Raw genomic sequence first — 12,501 nt, forward strand, 5'->3', positions numbered from 1 at the left:
TTAACTCTATCTTTCTAATATATTCGGCAATAACTTTTGCCACTTGCACTTGAAAAAAAGTAAAACCGTGGTGTGCCCCAAAAATAATTGATGAAAAAAAAAAGAGAAAAAAGGATGAGGGTATGTTGAGGTAGTGGGCTGCTTAGCTCGCCTTCAGCAGCAACAGAGGCTTTGGGCCTTTGTCCAACTAGTGTTGAGCAACAGTAGTTGCAGCTGCATAGCAGCTCGGCAAGGTAGAAAGCAGTAACACCTGTAGCGGCAATAATACCACCTCGCTTAGCTAACTAGAGTAGCACCGATTAATCCCATTTTGAAGCTAGGAAGAGGGTTAGTGCACATGTTATTTAACTAGATGAGTTGTGTGTTTCCCAGGTTTAGCCACACTACTGAAAAAGCATTTTCGCCAATATTAGGTATTTATTTTTACAGACGGGCATGACCCTTAGAGCCAAATAGCCGCCTACAAAAATGCAAATCGGGGTGAAGGGCGCTGCGGACCACTTAAGCGGTGCCTGCTATTTTCGCAGGCGGACCACATAAAGTGTGCTTGCGAAAATTAGCGTGGTATATATATGTGGCACGTGGGCTGATATTTTTCTAAGTGTCTTTCCTCTCCCCTTCTCCTCTTATCCTCTCCCCTCCCCTTCACCTCCCCGTCGGCGGAAGGGGCGGTCGGCGGCGGCTCCCCTCCCTCCCTCCCCTCCAGATCTGGCCGGAGGGGGGAGGGGGGAGGCCGGTGGGGAAGGGCGGACGGCGTCAGGCAAAGCGCGGACCGGCGGCCGGGCGCAGGGCGGCCGGCGGTGGCTCCCCTCCCTCCCTCCCCTCCAGATCTGGCCGGAGGGGGTGGGGGAGGCCGGCGGACGGCGGTGAAGGACGGATGCCGTCGGGCGAGGGGCGGACGGCGTCGGGTGAAGGGCGAACGGCGTCGGGCGTGGGGTGGCCGGCGGCGGCTTCTCTCCCTCCCTACCCTCCAGATCTGGCCGGAGGGGGGTGGGGGGAGGCCGGCGGCGCGGGACGGCGCGAGGCGGCTGGCGGCGGCTCCCCTCCCTCCCTCCCTCCCAGATCTGGCCGAAGGGGGGAGGGGGGAGGCCGGCGGGCGGGCGGACCGGCCGGCGGCACGGGGCAGATGGCGGCGGGGTGCGTCCGTGCGACGGCGATGACGACATCCATGGAAAATTTGTGATTTGATTTGATTGTGAACCACTACGATGTCTGTTAATCTGTTATGTTTTTGTGTATTTGATTTGGTTTGATGTTGAATCTGGATGAGGGAATGGGAGGAGAATGGAAAGCTACTGCTATTGGCTGGAACGGCAGTGGGCGGTGGCTGCCCTTTTTTTTTTTAATGCCAGGTGCTATTTTCGCAAGCGGACTAGTTGTCCGCCTGTGAAAAGTAACTATTTTCACAATCGTTCAGTTGCACTCGTCCGCCTGCAAAAACCTGTTTAGGCCGCCTGTGAAAAGCTGTTTTCTAGTAGTGCCAAGGCATAGCTAAGGACCCCCACTAGCTACTGGTTTTATTTTGTTGGGTTGGTATCGCTACCGCACATGATTTTGAGATTAATTTCCAATGTCATGATGATATTAGTTAATTTCCAATGTCATGATGATATTAGTGAGGAATGTCTTTATTATAACATTTTTGCCTTTTCGGGTAATCTGTTTTATGTCGCTTGGCAAGGAAATTTTGAATCATGGGTACATGATCCTTTACACGTAAGACCTGTTAGTCATGCAATTTGGGTGGAAGCCTTTACTCGAGGAGACGCCGCCGGTCCAGTAAATATCACCTATTCTACACCTATTCTAGGGTTTGTCGGTGGTGGTGCACAATTGGATTACAAACAAATGAATATCTTTATATAGGAGCTATTTTTATATTATTTCCTTCTACAAAACGGAGAAGGCTAAACATGCTCTCATCAGGGTTTCTCTTAATGCCGATAACTGCGCGTTTATCGCGGGGTACGGTAGGGGTTACCGGTGGTAGGGTTTGGTGAATTTTGCCCACATTCAAAATTCTGAAAAAACTGAAAAAAAATCGTGGATATAGTTCTTCATTTTTAGTGGCGGATGGTGAAGAAATTTTTTTGAAAAAGAATTAGATAAATTCAATTTTGAGGGAAAAACCGAAAGTACATTAGAAATGAAAAAAATAATAAGGTCTTATCTTGTACTACTGTCCAGTCCATTAAGGCCTATAAGTGGAGAAAATATCTCCTGGTCCTCTCATCTCTCTCTATTGCTCTCTCTATTGTGGACTCTATTATTTCAGCTTCATGTGGACATCATAATGCTTTCAAATGTGAGGTTGTTGAATTATTGTTGTCGAATTATTATGCTACGAAATGTTGAATTGCGTTGAAGTCCATAATATAGAAAAAGGTCATATTGATTTTTTGTATTTTACACCCCAAAAGTTATGTTTGCAAGTTTCCTCTATATTCTTCTAATTATTCCCAATTTCTACATGAATTTAAATGTTTTTTCAATTTTTTCTAACAGCTTCTCTGTTCTGCTACACAATTAGCGGTAATCGCGCGATATTCGTGGTTACCACGCGAAACTGCACAGTAACCACGCTGAAACCATCGATTTTTTAATTCAAATATTTGAGAACGAATTTCACGTGGTTTCCGACGGTTACCACGCGGTTCTGTCTTACCGCGGGGGAGTGAAGTTATCATCCAATGGTTACCGCGTGGTTTACGGTAAGGGAAACCCTAGCTATCATCCAATGTCTTTGTAAAGTTTGTGTTTTCAGGTCTAACATGCTCTCATCCAATGTCTTTGTAAAGTTTTCTTTGAAAGGATCTGATGTCGCGAGGTGAATGTGCGTTCCTGAAAACAGAGAAAGCCTTTCCAAGAAACAGAACAAAACGTTCAGATCCAAGTATCATATACTTTGTGTTCCTGGAAACACTAGCAATGGATTTTAAATCCTCGTAACTACCCAAGACTCCGATCAGAATACAAGAGATGGGCAAAGCCACAAGGGACAAAACGTTTGGATCCAAGGATCACTAGAAACCTCTCTCTTTGAAAGGAAAGTTCTCTACAAAAGGCCCGCGCCTGTCACGCCCAGATTCTGGACACATTGCGTGATATTACTCTGAAGAATGGAGAGGAGCTCCATGAAGAAGACTATCGCACCATGCTTGATTTCATGTTGAGCCGACTCCAGTCCGACGTCAATCCCCGGGCGCTGAAGGAGCTCCTGAACAGACTCCAAAACGGTCGGGCACGATCTCAAACTTCTAGGGCGGCAAGGAGATTCCTCGACGAGGACTAGTGAGGCTATAGTACTGACTATGCATAGACGCGCGGCCTTGCCGCGCCCAATTTAGATTAGGGTAATCTGCTTTATCAAATAGCCTTGTTTATGATCAGTAGTTTTTTTATTTCTTAACACGTTGAAGCAGAAACCTAAAGAAATAAATTAATAGGGGTTGGGACTTGAGATCAGAAGAGGAAAATAAAATGTTCATGCACACGAGCAAAAAAAATGACTCGGTAGTAGCATTGCCAAGGAATTTATGTATTTATCAGGTGAGTAGTATTAATTACACCATTGATATTTGCTAACATGAAAAAAAAATGTAATGCCCTATTCGGATGCTTTGTTAGCATCAAGTTTTGCAATTCCAATTTGTGTTTCTTCCTTATTTCTGAAAAGTAAAAAAAAAATAAAAATACACAAAAACGTCTACTTCGATTGGTTAAAGATTGCATCTAACTATACAGGTATCATAAAAGGCAACCTTACAAAACCGTCATGGCTAAGGTAGAAAAAATTCAAATGTCAAGTAATTCAAAGAGGTCAAATTGCATATTCCGGTGTCATTAATTAGACAATACTTCAGTACATGGCTAGGAAAATAATCAAAATTAAACATTTAATAATATGGTTCCATATCAACTTGAACCCTGATCACTTATCTTTAATAAGATAACATGATTGGGATTTTTTTATACTTATCTTTATTTTTTTCTTCAAAATAATGCCAGTTCAGTTTCAGAATTCAATGTTCAATATTCAATAGGAAAAAGTACAAATTACCCCCCTGAACTATCGCAGTCGTCCGAATTACCCCTCTAAACCACAAAAACGACATTCTTCACCCCCCCCCTCCCCAACTATGCAAACCGGATGAATTACCCCCCCTCGACCCAATCCGCGGTGGTTTTGGTCTACGTGGCGTACGTGTAGCAATTCAGTTAGCATTCTATTTATAAAAAAATATGGGACCCACCTGCCATATCCTCTCTTTTCCTCTCTCTTCTCTCTCTCACAGTCTCACTCTATGTCTCTCTTCCCCTCTCTCTCTCACACGCACGACATCAGGCGGGGGCGGCGGCGGCGGCGCGCACGCACGCGGACGGGGGCCGGAGGCGGCGGCGAGGACGGCGGCGCGGCCGTGGCACACTCGGCGGCGAGGACAGCGGCACGCACAGTGCGGCGGGGTGTGAGGAGGCGACGCGGCGACGGCAGCACGCAGGCACGCGGGCGAGGGGTGACGGCGCGCGGACGGGGCTCGAGGCGATGACGGCGATGGGCGACGGACGATGGCGTGTGGCGTGGGTGGGGCTCGAGGGGAGATGGCGACGGCGCGCGGCGCGAGTGACGACAATAGGAGACGCGGCGGCACGGGGACAGGGGCCGGAGGCGGCGGCGAGGACGGCGGCATGCACGGCGCTGCAGCGCGCATGCGGCTGCAAGCTCGAGGCCTTGACTTCCCTCCGCCCAGCGCGCTCGTCCTCCTCGACGCGCCGGCGCGGTTGAGCACATCGGCAGTGGCGACCGCCTCCACCAGCACTGTGCCATCCGCGACCAGCACGAGCGCCCGCTTCGGCGCCGCCGGCCCCGCTGTGGCGGCAGAGGCGGCCTGCCTTGCATGGCTAAGGCGGAAGCGGCCGCCATCGCCATCGTATCCCCGGAGGGAGGGGGTGTTCTTGCGTCATTCCTCGCCGCCGCCTCCGGCCCCTGTCCCCGTGCCGTCGTGTCGCCTGTCGGCGTCACTCGCGCTGCGCGCCGTCGCCATCTCCCCTCGAGCCTCGCCTGCGCCACGCGCCGTCGCCGTTGTGTGCGTCTCGGCCACGCCGCCGCCTCTAGCCCCCCGTCCGTGTGCGTGCGTGCCGCCGCCCCCGCCTGCTGCCATGCACATGAGAGAGAGGGGAAGAGTGAGACTGAGAATGAGAGAGAGAGGATATGGCAGGTGGGTCCTACATTTTTTTATAAATAGAATGCTGGCTGGACTGCCACACATATACTACGTAGACCAAAACCACCGCGGATTTGGTCGAGAGGGGTAATTCGTCCGGTTTGCATAGTTGGTGGTGAAGAATGTCCGGTTTTGTGGTTTAGGGGGTAATTCGGACAACTACGATAGTTCGGGGGAGGGTAATTCGTACTTTTTCCTATTTAGTATCATGGCATTGCATGATTTGAAGAGTACGCATAGAGACCATTGCCAAAATTAATAAAAAAAGTGCATGAAGCTACGATTAAGCATGGTACTAATTCAACCGTACTTGAGTTTTGACTTTTGACGGCACTACATAGGTTAATTATTAGTTTACAAATGTACGAGGAAGCTCTCCATAGGTTAATTATTAGTTTACAAATTTATTAAAATTACAAAACGATGCATGCATTTCCAGATTTAATTTTCCACTTGTGTGCTGAGAAAATGCAGAAACAATCCGTAAGTAGAGTAAATAATGCTAACGACATAACAAATCAGTACCAATTTCTGCTATCTGTAATGTGAATTTAATTTACTTACAATATCTAATTGCTCTAAAATATGACATAGTTTCGGGCATAAGCTTTATTCAGATCAATTGAAGGCTGCAAGAAAATGAGTTCATGGACATAAGTTGAAAGTCGAATATGTGCACACAAATTCTAAATTCCAATGAACCAAAGTAATGAAAGTACTTATCTTCATTTTATCCCTCCACATGTCTATAATTTATTTTGTTAGTAATTTATTTTCAGCAACAATCACAAAAAAGCATCAATCACAAAAAGGCCCCGGATGCTTTTTTGTGATACGAATTTTGTATGCCTTCAGCATCCTACAGTCAAAAACACTATTGAAAGCGTTCCAAATACAAACCTAGCAATGCTACAATGAAAGAAAAGATGCTCTACACTTTCCTCTTTGTTGCAGAACTGACATTTACTGTTTCTGATACGAATTTTCACCTTCCAACCGATACCGGTATATTTCTTTTTCGACAGTCCCATCTCCAATATCTAATAGGTCTGTTCAGATTATGTTTCCGAGAAAAAAGTAATGATGATAATGGAAGATAGATTTTTCGGACCATTCTCATATATATTAGCCAGACTTATTTTTGTTTTTTCTTTCCTTCTCAAAAAAAATAATGTAGTACTGAAGGATATGCTCAAACAAGCATAGAAAGTCCATGCCCTGTTGTCCCGCTCTCGCGAGCTTATCAACCTAGGCCAAGGCCAGGGGAACAAGGCTTGTGGGCAAGTGTCATATATTGATCTCCTTGGAACAATAATAAACTTGTTCTACGAATACCATCTTCCTCATTTGGTGTGGTCTACAAATAGCTTCAGTACTTCTACCACCTCATAGTGTTTTATATATGTTTAGTTGTTGGGTTTTCAGAATAAATACATGTTGCCTGATTTGTACTCACTTAAATAAAAACAGGAAAGAAAGTATTCCTAAAATCAAATAAAGTGTTCTCCCCCATTGACATTGATGTGAACCACCAGTTTCTTACTCCAACCGTCCAACGTAGTATTAACGAATTGTAAACCAGCACCGCAGCTTGCAAGGCCAGTTCTCTATGTCAGAACAGGAAAGCAATTGGAAGAAAAGTGCATGCATCAACAGTTCCGAACAAAAAAATTAGGGGAACGGGAAAAATCCAATGCCATTTTACATGCAGAGTGCTGTATTGTTAAGAACTAAAAAGTACTTGCTTTTGTTACTTTTGTGATCTTTAAGATGAGCAATATAGCAGCAGTAAAGTACCTAAAAGCAGTAGCATTAGGAACAGCAAGTAGCCCAGGGCAAGCACAAAACTGAGGGAGAAGCACAATTAAACAAGCAGGGCAACCAAACACAGGTGCTTCAATCATTTACATGTTAATGTTTTTGTTCATGGATTGGCATGCCATCATATTGGTAGTATTTAACTGCAGAAGTAAAAATACCTTAAGGCTACCAACATAGACAAATTCCCAGCTCAGTAGTCCTGCTCCCAGTGTCAGGTCCACATCTTCTGCAGTAGATCGGTCCTCCCAGCCACCGGATTCATCAATCGCTTGCCTTCTCCACACTCCTCCAGCAGTTACTGGATGCGTTCATGAGCAGAGAATATTCTCAAAACATCTGAAACCTCTATCACCTTACTCTACACAGGAGGCCAGGTGGGGGCGCCGGTTCTTCTTCCTCTTGTTGCTGCAGCAGCCAAGGGCGAGATGTTGACCAGTAGAGATTCAGAGAGGAGGGGGATGGAGGATGGAGGATGGAGGGAGGATGCGAGCTGCCACCGCCTGCTCGTGCGCGCGGGCGCGTGCAACTCACGTGCGCGACGGGAGAGAGGTGGGTTCGATCGGTCCGGTCTTTTTTGGGTGGTCAGTTCATCCCGAATATTGGTGGAATATTCTTTTTTTAAGTAAATTTTACAAAACTATAGGTATTTGACACAAATTATCACAAAACTATAGAATTAAGAGCTTGTTTCACAAAACTACAGATTTAGTGTCTCCGTTTATCACAAAACTACAAGTACTTTGTACAATCTATCATAAAACTATAGATTTAAAAACTTGTTTCATAAAACTATAGATTTAGTGTATATCACAGAACTATACATTTAGTGTCTTCATTTATCATAAAACTACAAATTTAGTGTATCCATTATCACAAAACTATAGATTTTTACAATGCTACAACCTGTAGTTTTGTGATAATAGAGACACTAAACTTGTAGTTTTATGATAAATGAGGATATTAAATCTGTAGTTTTATGAAACAAGTTCTTAAATCTGTAGTTTTGTGATATATTGTGCAAAGTACATGTAGTTTTATGTTAAATGAATACAATGAATCTGTAGTTTTGTGAAACAAGTTCTTAAATCTGTAGTTTTGTGATAGATTGTGCAAAGTATCTGTAGTTCTATGAAATTTACTCTTCCTTTTTTAACCAACCCAACCCACCTAATCCTCAAACCAAACAGCTCCAAAAAAAAAAAGGGATGGCCCCGACCCGACCCACCGAAACCATCCAACCAAACACTACCTTACAGAACTGCTTGCTGGTAAGGCGGTAATGACACACAGCGAGCATATCGTAGCGGCGGCGGTGGCTGCTCCAAGCAAGCAGGTTGCGGATGGACATTGGACGACAAGCAGCAGCCTCCTATTCCATTCATCTTGGTTTCTTCAAGGACACTATGACAAGCAGAGCTACCTCACCTCTACTACTTCCTTCTCGTTGTTGTGGTTTGAGCTAGTCGCATCCCTACCACCTTTCTTGATTGCACAGGTCATCATCGCGCGACAGTGGGGAGAATGGAGGTGGTGGTGGTGAGGGCGTGAGGCACAGGACGGCTACGCCAGTGGATTGAGCACCTCAACATCGAAGCCAAGCCCCCGCGCCCGGCCCTCCCAGTCGAGCGTGGCGCCAAGCTCGACCGCTGGCCCACAGGGTCGAATGCATCGGCAAGGAGGGAGGTGGATGGGCGGCGATGCGCAGACGCCGCCGAGCTTGAGGGTAGAGGTGGCGGCATCACCGGAGCTCGTCACCGACACCGAGCTACTCCCAATCCACGCGCGCCGCCACCGAGCTCTTCGCCCCATCCAGAGACGAGGAGGAGGACACGGGAGGGAAGAGGGCGGCGCGCCAGCGCGTGGGAGGAGAGGGCCTCGCCGGTAGATGGGAGGGAGGGAGGGAGGAGAGCTCCTCACCGGCGAGTTGGGAGAGGTAGTGGTGGAGGAAAGGTTGCCGCCGTCGAGATTTTCCTCGCTCGTCACCCTACCGAGCTATTACCGTCGGCGGAGAGGGGAACAGGAGAGGGGGGCACCGGACCGGGGAGGAGAGGTGAGGAGGCTGGCGGCGAGGACCAGCCAACCAGGAGGAGGAGCCCCACCGAGGATGGCCACGGGAAGGGTAGGAATTAAGCGCTTTTGCATAAAAACCCCCTCAAACTTCATTTTTTAGAATGAGGTCCACCGCAGCGATATCCATCCATCGAGATCCGCGATGTGACGGCTAAGGAGAGGGACGAAAGCTGAAATCCCACAATGCCACGTGGAGGGGCTATTTGCACGTGAATCCGCATGGAATTCGGTATAAGAGATACTCTATGTCAAGGAACTCCAAGGAGCAGGATCTCGATTGTTCCCTTGCCTCACCAAGCTAATAACCAGGAAAAAACTTTAGTCTCCAAGGAACGACCAAAGGCTAATAGGTATCTCCCAACCACCAAGGTCCAAGGATAAAACACCTAGACCTTCCTTTGGAGAAGCTTGCTCTATCAAGCAAACTCCTAGAAACTAGCTCGGGTTTCACTGACTTACTTCTTCCCTTGTGGAAGTGAGGAAAACCTGTTGACGATCCTTAAATGTCAAATCTGATCACCAATTCCTGCATAAAAGCAATTGAAATAAAATATCACACTTAGTGGTAGTGGTGAAATATCATTTCCACAAATATTGGTGAAATATGTGAATGCATGGATTTTGTATGAAAATTACCACTCGCCATGCGAAGAAACACAGCTCCAGCCAATCAGACGCATGTATACGGAATGGAAGGCCTACAAGCTGACCAAATCACCTCAAAATGGGTCAACCAATGGGCACTGTCATAAGGTCCTACTGGATAGTGAACAGGCCAAAGGAGAGGGGACTGGATAGTGACCAGGCCAAAGGAGAGGGGATATGGTGGAGCTAGGGGGTCGGCCGAACCATGGTTCGGCTAAACCACCCTTGCAGCCACTCATCCCCCACCTTCCACGTGGAGGATGTTGATTGGTTCCCTATGATGGTTGTGGGTGAACCGACCTCACTATCGCCATAGTAACCGTCGTTAGAGCTTATAAAAGGAGTTATCACTTCATTCTCAAAGCACAACACAACTCAAGTGGAGTACAACTCACTTTCATATTTAGATTACACTCTAGTAGAGTTAGAATTTAGAGTATAGGATGAGAGTGAGGGGAAGCGCTGGAAGGAATGCACCATATGTCGGAATTCCTTCTAGGGGAGTTCTGGAGAAGTGCTGAAGATGTTGGCACTCTCTCCATTGGAATCTCGGATGAGTGTTAGAGTTGTTGGCATTCTCTCCGATCTTGTAACTCGATGGATACTTCTTTTATATAAGTATCAGTATTTATGATTTCTTTGGTATTTATTTTTCTTATTTAAGTAAGATATATTCTTATCATTGTGGGTCCGTTGCTTAGTATTTATACGGAGTGCTCTAGTATTAAGATTCTGGATAAGTAAGAAACTTTAGGCAGATTAAAAGTTAGATATCGTTGTTTTTTTTCTCAGAATTTCTACCATTTCTGTTTTTTCTCCTCTAATTTGAATATTAGAAAACTTACGGAGCATGAACATGTAAATGATACATGTAACTATATGGCTAACAGCTGATTATGAAATCCAGTACAATTTTATAACCTGAAAGTGCGGGGATGCAGAATATTCCATATATATTTACAAGAAAATAATATATGTCGTCTCAATTAATAATGATATGATTACAACAACATATATACCCAATGATCCAAATATATCTTTGGCCATTAAGATTTTAATCGATACCCAAATAGACAGATCAACACACGTGTAATACATTAATCAAACAATATTTGTAACTAGATCCGATCGCAAAAGTCCGGCCGGTTCCGCTAGCTGCTGGTCTCAACAACGTATCTTTCCTGTAAAGAGAAATTAAAGGGATTTGATTTAAGTGGAGAGGCGATAGCCGATCATTTGCTGCAGTGGAGGACTCTACTTTGAACCGAAAGGCCGTCCGAAATGAAGAGAAAGAAAAAATGGGAAAATTAATTAATCAGGAATTAATTGATTAGGAACATGGGGATCTTCGCTGGGGTGGTGTGTGTGGACGTCCACAAGGCGAGCCCATCGATGATCGCTCTAGCTAATTTAAGCATGATACTTAGAATAAAGTAGTGTAGCAAGTAGCATATTAGACAACTCACGTTTTCCTCGCACGAAGGCACCAGTTTAGCATCAAGCAGACGAGTAGCATAAAGTATCAAGGTTAGTACCTTTTTTTTTTTTGCGGGGAAAAGTTACTAGCTAATTGACAGGCGAATAGCGTGTAGCAGAATAGTATATGTTTCACTCGATAGACACGGATTAACTTTGCAAATAATCTACAGGGGTTCACCGGCCATCATGATCTTGGTATTGGGCATATACAATGCATGATAGCTTTGAACTTTGCAGGTCACGAGTCAAATGAGGAACAGAAGAACCTACGAGTAGGTAACAATTAATTTTAAATTTACATGTCAGGTGAAGTTGTTTGCAAGATAACGATTCCCAACGATTTCCACCTGGATGGCCATGCAGCTGTACTCCGTAGATGATAACGAGAGAGTAATAGTGTACAGTAGTACGCTACTACGCTAAACGCCACCTATATATTAACACGGTTCCCTGTTGAGTACTAACACGGTTCCATGTTGAATACTAATTGAGTTGTTTGACTCGCGTAAAAACAAATTCAGTAGTTTCACAAGAACAGCCAAAAAAACCTGCAAATTGCTCCCTCCGCTCCTGAAAACTCACCAGCTTTACTCAATCTCTATTAGTTATCTCCCTCTTGCTAATTACTAGTAGACAAATTTAATTTAAATTTAATACTACTAGACAATTAATATAATCAGTTGAGTTCAATTGATTACAAATCTAATGATATGTATCTAATTAGATTTTCCAAATGGTCAAAGCCTCGACAACTCAGAGTCAAAACTAGTATGGCTTGATTTAGTTTCCAATTTTTTTTTTCAAAAACATTATATCGAATCTTTGAACACATGTATAGAACATTATATATAGATAAAAAGAAAAAACTAATTGCACAGTTTGTATGGAAATCACGAGACGAATCTTTTGAGTCTAATTAGTCTATGATTAGCCATAAATGCTACAGTAACCTACATATACTAATGATAGATTAATTAGCTTAATAAATTTGTCTCGCGGTTTCCAGGCGAGTTATAAAATTAATTTTTTTCATTTGTGTCCGAAAACGCTTTCCGACATCTGGTCATCCGATGTGGCACCCCAAATTTTCTTTGGCCAACTAAACACACCCTAGGCTCTGTTCTTTTGGTTGAGTTGGGTACCCATCCCTCCGGTACGGAAAACGAAGCAGTCCATTAGCATGTGATTAATTAATTATTTGCTAATTTTTTTTCAAAAATGGATCAATATAATTTTTTTAAGCAACTTTCGTATATAAACTTTT

This window comes from Oryza sativa, chromosome 8 (genome assembly GCF_034140825.1).
Source record: "Oryza sativa Japonica Group chromosome 8, ASM3414082v1".
In the NCBI taxonomy this organism is placed as follows: domain Eukaryota; kingdom Viridiplantae; phylum Streptophyta; class Magnoliopsida; order Poales; family Poaceae; genus Oryza; species Oryza sativa.